Source organism: Gorilla gorilla, chromosome 3 (assembly GCF_029281585.2).
Source record: "Gorilla gorilla gorilla isolate KB3781 chromosome 3, NHGRI_mGorGor1-v2.1_pri, whole genome shotgun sequence".
NCBI lineage: Eukaryota > Metazoa > Chordata > Mammalia > Primates > Hominidae > Gorilla > Gorilla gorilla.
Genome location: NC_073227.2, coordinates 146,748,025 through 146,758,483, shown reverse-complemented (window position 1 = coordinate 146,758,483; position 10,459 = coordinate 146,748,025).

Here is a 10,459-nt window from a genome sequence, read left to right as displayed (position 1 = left end):
TGCATCACAAGACTATCAGCTTCAGAGAGCAGGGACTTTGATTTTTCCATTGGAGCATTAGAACTTAAAAAAGTGCCTATATGGCAGAAGCTCAATACATCCTTGTGAAAGTAATGAATTAAATGCAAGGAGAATGTGCAGACTAATTTAAAAAACCTCACTATATCCTAACAAAAACCAAAGGGATGACTTAAACATCTCTTTAGTTCTAAAATTCTAGTATTTGTTGATTGAGATTAAGTATCTGAAAAGCTTTCCTGGAAATCTCACCTCACCAGGCACTGACATATTACTAGGGATGTTAGATATGTGGGATGAAACATACATACCCAGACCCTCTTAAAAAAAGGAGCTAACGTGACTGAGAACCTGAAGTATCTCTGGAGGCTGTACCCACAGTGTCCAAAAATTACATAACCCTAATTTCTTGTTTACTGACCAAAGAGTGGGTGAAAAATATTCTCTGGAACATAGGTTATTTGAACCTGAGGTTGTTAATGAAGAAAAAGGGATCCTTACAAGTAGTGAAGATAAAATTTCCTCCCAAAGCACAATACTTCAATGCTATGTTTGTTTACTACAAGCATAATAGAAACTAGAAACTAGCTCTGGTTAATGAGTTAGTGTAAAATATTACATAACTAATGGTAAATAATAGCATTTAAAAGCAGTTGATGTTGGTGCAACAAAATATTATGTTGAAATCTTAGATAAGGGAAAGATATTTGAGCAAAATAGGCTAAATTTTATTCAGTGGGTCATAATAACCAGATATGTCAACACAAAATGTAAGAATACCATTAAGAAAAACCACATCCCAGCACTTTGGGAGGCTGAGGCGGGCGGATCACGAGGTCAGGAGACTGAGACCATCCTAGCTAACACGGTGAAACCCTGTCTCTACTAAAAAATACAAAAAAATTAGCCGGGCGTGCTGGCGGGCACCTGTAGTCCCAGGTACTCAGAAGGCTGAGGCAGGAGAATGGCGTGAACCCGGTAGGCGGAGCTTGCAGTGAGCCGAGATTGCGCCACTGCACTCCAGCCTGGGCAACGAAGCGAGACTCAGTCTGAAAAAAAAAAAAGAAAAGAAAAACCACATGGCTTAACCATGTAGTCCATTGAGAAATGAAGCAGAGTGGCATACCCTCATACATATTTGCTAATTTTTTTATAGTCCCTATAGAGTGATAGCAGGAAGGGGCAGTCTCCTATACCAAACCATCGGATCCCAGAAAATACAGTAACAGTAAGAGAGCATTTCCCTTGGTAAAACCAGGACCATTCTATCTGTATTATGTAAGCTGCAATTATGACATATATATTATACAATGATATTCCGCTTCATTTAATCACCTCTCAGACACAGTCTAACCATGGATAGGGTCAGTGGTTAAAAAAATTTTAGGCTTTGGGAACATTAATTTAGGATATATGAAAATATCTAGAATGGCAAAATTCACAAATGACAAAAATACTAGAGAGATTTAGGGTAATATCTGAAGAAAAGAACATGGATGGATGAGTTGTTAGTGGCGGAGCAGGACTGAGGAATCTGCAGCTGCGAATGGCCCAGTCACAATGCATATGGTCATGGAGGGAGGTAGCTTCTTCTGAAGAACACAGAGACCCTTCAAATATTAGAGCTATCAGGTGTGAAGAAAAGTAGAAATGATGCATGAGACAGGCATTAGGTCACTGGAAAATCTATATGAAGAATAAGTGACAACCACATCTGCTTACAGCTACCCCTCAGGCAAAACCAAGTGAAGCTAAACTTAATGAAAACAAATACAGACAGAGACGCTTCTGAAAAATTTAATGAACACTTTGATGGGACCTAGTGTGAAAGTTGAGGTCCAAAAATAAATGTTCAGTGTTCTCTTATTTGGGGCATTGAAAAAATTAAAGTTCAGCTCCTACACATACATGCAGACAGAAGTATAGATGCTCACTAGCAAATAAGCCACACCCATATAGATGCAGCAAAGTATTTTCATTGCTTTATTATCAAGTACAAATTGACAACCTAGAAAAACCACCATTTGAAGAAAGGAAGAACTTAAAAGAAAATGATCAAGATAAACAAATAGAACAGACATGACCCAGAGAAAATAGATATTAAGGAGAGAAAAGACTGTTCTATCCCATTATAGTATCATAAGAATAGTCATTTAATAATCATTTTAAAGTTTATATAGAAAGGCAAAAGACTCAAGACAGCTAGCACATAATTGTAGCAGAAAAGAGTCAGAGGATTAATATTGCGTGACTTCAAGATTTACCATAAAGCTGTAGCAATCAAGACAGTGTGGCATTGGTAAAGCAACAGACAAATATATCAGTGGAAATGTATAAAGATCTCAGAAATATACTCATGAAAATATAATCAGGCAAAATTTGATAATAATGTAAAAACAATCAATGGAGAAAGGACAGTGTTTTTAAACAACTGCTGCTGAAACAACTGGACATTTAGATGCAAAAAAAAATGAATCTAGGTACAGCATTACAACTTTCAAATAAATTAACTCAAAAGATGACATACCTACATCTAAAATGTAAAACCATATAATTTGTAGAAGATAATATAGTAGAAAATGATAAGATAACTACACTAAAATTTAAAAGTTCTGTCCTGCAAAAAAGATGCTGCCAAGGGAATGAAAACCCAAGTCAAAGACTGGGAGAAAATATTGGGAAAAAAGCATATCTGATTAAGAGTTGTATCTGAAATATACAGGGAACTCTTAAAACTCAACAATAAAATGAAAAACCCAATTTAAAAATGGGCAAATGATCTAGACACCTTAAGAAAGGAGATAAACAGATGGCAAATATTTACCATCTTCTATCATTCGAGAATTGCAAATTAAAACAGTATGAGATATGCCTACGCACCTACTAGAATAGCTAAAATCTAAAATACTGAAAATACCAAATGCTGAGGAGCATGTAAAGCACCAGGGATTTTCGTGAATTGCTGGTGGGAATGCAAAATGGTATAATCACTCTGGGAAACAGTTTGTCAGTTTCTTATGAAACTAAACACACTTTTATCATATAATCCAGCAATTGTGCTCCTTGACATTTACCCAAAGGAGTTGAAAACTTAGGTCTACACAAAACCTGCACATGGATGTTGACTGTTGATTGCCACTTATTTGGAAGCAGCTAAGATGTCTTTCTGTAAGTGAATGAATAAACAAATTATGGTACATTTACAAAGTGGAATTTTATTCAGGGATAAAACAAAATGAACTACTGAACCACAAAAGGACATAGAGGAAGCTTAAATGCATACTGCAAAGTGGAAGAAGCCAATGTGAAGAGGCTCCCCACTGTATGATCACAACCAATTTTCTAGAAAACATGGTTTTCTAAAAAAGGGAAACCAGAGAGACAGTGAAAAGATTAAGGATTGCTAAGGATTCAGGAAGAGGTGGAGAAGGGGTGAATAGGTGGAGTATAGGGCATTTTGGGGTAACCAAAACTATTTGATATGATATTCTAATGGTGGATACATGGAATTATGCATTTGTGAAAACCCATGCAACCATACAACAAAAAGAGTGAAGCCCAATGTAAACTATGAACTTTACTTAATAATATTAATATATCAAGGTTGGTTTATCAGTTGTAACAAATGTGCTACATTCATGCAATACATTAATGATAATGAGGGAAACTGTGTGGGGGGGGTGGAGGCAATTATTGAGCAGCTGTTTGTGTTTTCTGTGCATTTTATCTGGAAATTTAAACTGCTCTGAAAAGAAAACCTACTAAAAAAAGATACTGAAATCCATGCCTTACTGCCATTAATTGCATATGCCATGGGGACAATTTCAAGACAATCTGGGTGTTTTTAAACTACTCAGTGGGAGACATATGGACTTAAGAGTAATAGATTAATTAATGTTTTATATATCCCATATCATTCCAAATTGAAAATGTACTGTGGGAAAGGTGTGAAGAAGACTTGCAGAAGCTTCTCCAATTTCATGGTGAATTGGCATAAAGTCTTCTAGACTTCACATCAATACCTTTATATTGTCAGCTAGTCCAATAACTGGATATATTCTACATTTCTGGTCTCCCTAAAGCAATGTCTGCCACTTACTTTACACTAAATTTAACTGATGAACACTCTTAAGTTTCTGAGAAGCCTGTGGCTTTCATTTTCTAGTATCTCTCTTTCTAAATTATATCCAAAAACTGAAGAAAAAGAAAAAATAAAGTCTTATAATTAGTTCCCTGCTTCTAGGTTTTCTTTGGCCTTTCCTCAAACTGAAAAAGAAAAAAAGAGAAGCAGCTATGTAGGATATGTTTTTATTGCAACTATAAAACCATTAATGAAGTTTTCATCAAGTTAAAGCAGGTAATTTTTAACTTAATTCTTAAAAATGTTTGAAACATCTTTTTTTCCCTTAAAATTCCTCTCTGCAGCATGTTTAAACATTTTATATTTGTTGTGTGTGTGTGTGTGTGTGTGTGTGTGTGTGTGTGTGTGTGTGTGTATGTTTCATACAATGCTTGATCAACGAGTAGGTTTTCAATTAAGTTCTAGTGAAAGTTAGACACCTGCAACTCTTGGAAACTGCCAAAGTGACAATCAGAGTTCTTTAGGATGTGTTTTATGAAAAAGCCTGATATGTTATCATGAACATATAAAAATTAGTACAGAGTTCAAGCTTGAATTCATAACATTTAAAAAGATTGTTATATATTCTGTGAGTCCTTGATTGTTGATGTTGGCTGATCTATTTTCTTTACAGGGCTGTATTGCATTCCTACAAATAGTAATTGTAAGAGGAGTTTGCTCATGACTTTAGATAAATTTTTTCATTATATTACTAGATATTAACTTGTGATAACATGAGACTGTACTGAGGTATAAAATATCAGTGTTCATATCAGTCTATGAAAGGTTAGTAGGTTAGTAGTGTTCATATATAAAAAAAGCCAAGGATTAGTGAAATGTCATTTAGTATACGGCAAATGAAATAGTCATGCTAGCCATAGGTACCTGCAATAAAGAAATTTATTCACAATTTATTGCCAATCTATCTCATTCTAACTAATGTGCTAATATGCCTCTGGTTTTTTAATAATATTAATAGCTGACTTCTCCATTCATGCACGATTTTCTAAACCAACTTTATTTAATATATAGCTGGATATGCTTTCCTAACATTTTTCCTTTTGGCCAAATTTCTCCATATCTGAGACAGATATGACCCATATCATGTGTATCTAACTACTGGTACAATTTTTATAATATTCTTCCTGAAGAGAAGGTCAATTTGGCAACACATTATTGCATTTGTTTGAAATAAGTTTTTCATTTTTACATTATTGTATATGACAGGTTTTCATTGACCTAGAAAAGTTGTATTGTTTTCACTGTTATATATTTCCCATGGCATTCGGAAAGGTTAAAAAAATAGTCAAAAAGTTTTCAGGGGAAACACATACACATGCAAAAACACAAATAATAAACACTAAATGATAGTGCCAAATCCTGAATACTTGTATTTTTTCAAGAAAAAAAATGTTATTTTATGTTTATGCTAGTAGGAAGTGTGGTATGAGGGTTATGCCAAAGAGAATTTGTGAAAATTATCAGGGAAATTATTGGTGATTTTGGTCACAATACACATAGTATTTACCCAAAGCTTGTTTCTTGGGATCTCCAAGTACTTTGCAGAATAGATTTTACTAATCTTATAACACTCTTTTTAATAAGGGGATATTTGAGTGAAGATATAAAGGAAGAATGCAAGTTGCTTAGCAAATCAGAAGAGTAAGGAGGAGAATCCAGTCTTTCCAGATTTTAGTTCAGTGTTACATATACTCCAAGTGACCCATCATTACAGTACAGCTGTGTCCCTGGCTATAACACGTGCATGGGAACAGTTTGCCACATGCTTTGGAATTCTTCAAAAGATTGCACCAAGCATTAATATTGCCAAACACCCCAGGCATTGGCAAATGCTCTTTCCATTTGCTCCCCCATATGTGATATTGTTTGTGTCTTTTATGCTTAAAACTGAAAAACAAAACGTTGTTTATGGGATTTTGTAATGTGTGTGCATGATTTTAAGCAAAGTATTTTGCATTCTGGTACTTAGAACAGTCTGTAAATATCCAAATAGATATAAAAATTATGAAGCTTACAAAAAAAGTGTTCCAAACATGACAGCCACTATTCAAAGGGAATCAAATTTACAATATTACAATGCAGAGCATCTCCTACCTCCCCATGCACTGTGTTTCTTCAAGAGTCTTGGAATGCTTAAGTAGGACATGAAAAAAGAAACATAACAAATTGAAATTATTTGATTAGTGTCTTTAACAAGGACTAAGGAACAGCTGATTCATTCATGCATTAAACTGTTTTTAAGTCCTAAGATGCACAATATACTGTGGGAATTAGTAATTCAATTTTCAGATCTTATGCACTTTACAAAATAGAATTAGTGAAATAGCACTATTTGTTTTTTAAAATTAATCAGATTCATAAACATTTAAAAACTTCACAGTTTGAGAATTATAGGTCAGGTATTTTATACAATGATCCTCAATTGTAATTTTCTGATATTTTTCTCATGATTATGATGGGTTTTTGGGAAAGGGAGTCTACAGAGGTAAAGTGCCATCTTCATCATATCATATGAAGAGTACAGTATCAATATAATTTATCACTGTTTACATAATTAACTGATCATATAGTTTGGGGTAGCATCTGTCAAATTTATCCATTGTAAAGTTACTCTTTTGCTTTCTCCCTTTTCATAATACTTTTTGAAAGAAGGTGTCTACGTACAACCCATGCTGGAAGGGTAAGGAGTTATACTCCCCCTAACTGAGGTCAGCTTATCTACATAAAGTATTTGGAATTTTTCTGTATAGGAGATTTGACTATTCATCTCTATTTATTGTTTATTCAATCATTTATTTATATCAATGTGGACTCATAACAAGCAAAGTCTGAACAATTCTTACAGCCAAGAGAAGCCTAATGAATAGGATGACTAAATGCCTTGTAGTATTGCAGACTAGAAAGAGCAAATTAGAAAAGAAAAAAAAAACTAAGGAAATGTTACAAAGAGGACTTTAGGTAATAAGAATGTATTAATATTGGTTCATTAATTGTAAAAAATGTACAATACTAATGTAAGAAGTTAATATTAGAAAAAACTGGGCGTGGGGTATATGGTAAATCTCTGCACTATCTTTGTAATAATTCTGTAAACCTAAAACCATTATAAGATAAATGCTTAGTAACTTAAAAATACCCTCTGCACACAAAAAATATTGATGCATTCAGGAAATGTCAGGGTTTCAGAACTAAAGCCATGAAGTTTTAGTGTGAGTATAAATTGCCATGATCTGTCAGTAATTATCAAAATATCAGTATGCATGTCAACTTTGGTGGATCAAATTCACTTCTAAGGATCTATTTAGTAGAAATAAAATAAATATTTGAATGTATCATTGAAGCTTTGTTTGTAATAATAACAAAACAAAATAAGATAACTTAAAATAACCTACCAAAATATTCAGTTGAGTATTGATTGAGGTCATTGTGATACTTCTTCATAGGGTAGCCATTAAAAAGAAGGAAAATTCTCTACATGTTTTTGCTGTCTGGAAATAGAACTACAATATAATAAAAATATATACTGTATTTTAAAACAGTAAGGCGAATAAGAAGATATTATATATGCATGGAATCATACATACGAAAATGTTAATGATGGTTACTTTAGGCAGAGTAAGATAGGAGTGGAGAATGTTGACTTTTACATTACCTTTTGCTAGTTCGAACTGGTACAGCTTTCATTTATTACTTTTGTAATAAAAATATAACTTTTTATTAGTAACAAATGATAAAAGTATTTATGTATACATTATTATTTTATAATAGTTATAATGTATTAATATGCAATTAATTAGCCAAGCACAGTTCAAGTTATCATAATTTAATTAATAGTAAATTATAAATCTGGTGCCCCTATATAAATTTAAGAGAATTAGATGTCACTGAGTCATTAACTTTTTGATATATTGAATAATTCTCTAATATATGCCTCTGGCACTCCTGTTATTGATTTCTTGGCCTATGATTGACAAGTGAATAGAATATTATCCATATTTTCAAGTCTCATTGTGTAGTTAGTGAGATAAACAAATGGCTGACTGATTAATAAAGAAATGTAAGAAATGCCCCACTTTACCTTTAAAGGCTTTGTAAGTAATATTTCATTTTTACAATGGAGTATTAAAAATGAGGTGGGCTGATAGAAAACCATGAGACATTTGGTATAGTGGAAACAAATATGGAAATATGTTAAAAGAGATACTTTTGTAAAGCCAGGAAGGGGTCACATCACAGAAATTGTAATATGCTATCTTGGATGGCCATCGAGTTTTATCTTACATGCCAGCTGCTTTCAGTTGATTGTGGCTTTCTGCGGCAAACCGTGGAGACAGATTGGTAGGCAGAGTATGTGCTCAGTGGAGACTGTGGCAAATGCTTGTTGATAGCTATCAAAGGTGCCCATTGGGTAGGAGCAACAGGTCTGCCAAGTATTTGCCTAGGATTCAGAGGTTTTGCAATGTAGTTCTGACTTTCATCCCTTAGTGCGATTTAGCAAGCTGTTAAAGATTTTGATTATCACTTGAATAGTGAATACAAGAGTGTTATTTTTCTTGTTAAAGAAATGCATAAGAAGTCATTAAAAATAACAATTATGAATAACATAATGGACCTTATAGAAATGTAGATACATGTGTTCACAATTTTTTTCAATTTGATTGAAAGCAAGTCAGATCATTAAAATTGGGTACTAAGCTCAACAGTTTAAGCCACAAATACTTCAAAATATAGATTACAAAAGAATGAAAAAATTCAAATAGGGTGATTAGTTAATCAGGCCTGTATTCATCAGAGAAGTAACCATCAATGAAGACTGGACAGAAATTTTTAACCATGCAGTATTTAGAATATACAATGAATAATGAGATGTTTTGTTGCATTAATTTGATCAATATTAATTCACTGGGAACATTTTATGGTTCTGGAATGAAAGCAACTGGTGTCTATAAAGTCTATTATAGTGAGTGCTAAGAATTAGACCTCTAGTGCATAATTAGGAATGATCTGATTATTAGTATGAGTATTAGAAGATGTAAAAGATATTAGGAGATATAACATGCAATTAAAATATGTCTAAAAAATCCTTTGTTATCTAAAAACCAACTAACAAGAATAGAAACAATGTTTGTCTGTTAATATGGATAAGGATGGCTATGCATATGTTAATACATACACAGACACTTTCCTCTTTATGAAAGAGAAACAACTTTGGAAAAATGAAAGAGTACCAAAGAGATTTTTTGGTATGTTGTTCAGGGGTGAGTATGCACTCAGCCTCATATTCTTAAGTAAGATTGTAAAATGTGACAATTGATAATCCTGAAGTACTTTAAGACCACGACTCCAAAGGGAATTATAAAAACAGTTACAATTTGAAAAACCAGCCAGCTGCAATTACTGGAGTATGCTTTCTCAAGCAGAAGAAAATGCAACTGTGATTTTAAATATTTTAATAAAAATATTTTAAGTTACAAGTGGTTAATCCAAATACCTAATTCCTGGAACAATTTATATAATCCAAGTCCTTCTGAATTTTTAATTGTAGACTTCATTAAATATTACTAAAATATTGACACTGTTTCTCCTCAATTACAAAAAAAAAGATTCATTTTCTAATCAAACTGTTAGAAACAAAATATTTTTATATTTATGTTAATTAACCAATCATCAATCTATTTTATGCTTAATAATGAAATAAAATGTAGAAGAGCTCATTTATATTAATGTATACTCTGAAAGCAAAATAAAAGTGTCTATAAAAAATTGAATAAAAAAGGAGAATCAACATTACCAAGTATACAAAAGAATTATGTAAACATTTATATTAACATATTTTCACAATGCACTTGGTTAGAGTGTCGGTTAATATATATTTAAAAGAATAATGAAAACTACAGAAAAATAATTACAGATGTATATTTTGCATGCTGACTTACTGAACACACCATAAAATATTCATGAATAAAAATGGTACAAGAATAGTAACTTGTCTGTTCACATGAACGTGTCTCTTTTAGCTCTTAAATAATATGAGCTAATGATAGGAATAACATCACAACATAAAATAAAAGTCAAGTTATTTTATGTTCTTGAGCTATTTTTCCATTAATTTAGTATTTTTTAAATAAAATATCTCAATTAGCAGTCATTTGAGTGATAGCTGATAGATTGACAAATAGATATATTATTATTTTATTCTCAGTATTTTTACAGTTATGCTTTATCTCCAAATGTCAGGGAAACTCTATGCCCTCTAGTTTCTCAAATTTCAAGATTGGAGATGATACTAGCATATGAATT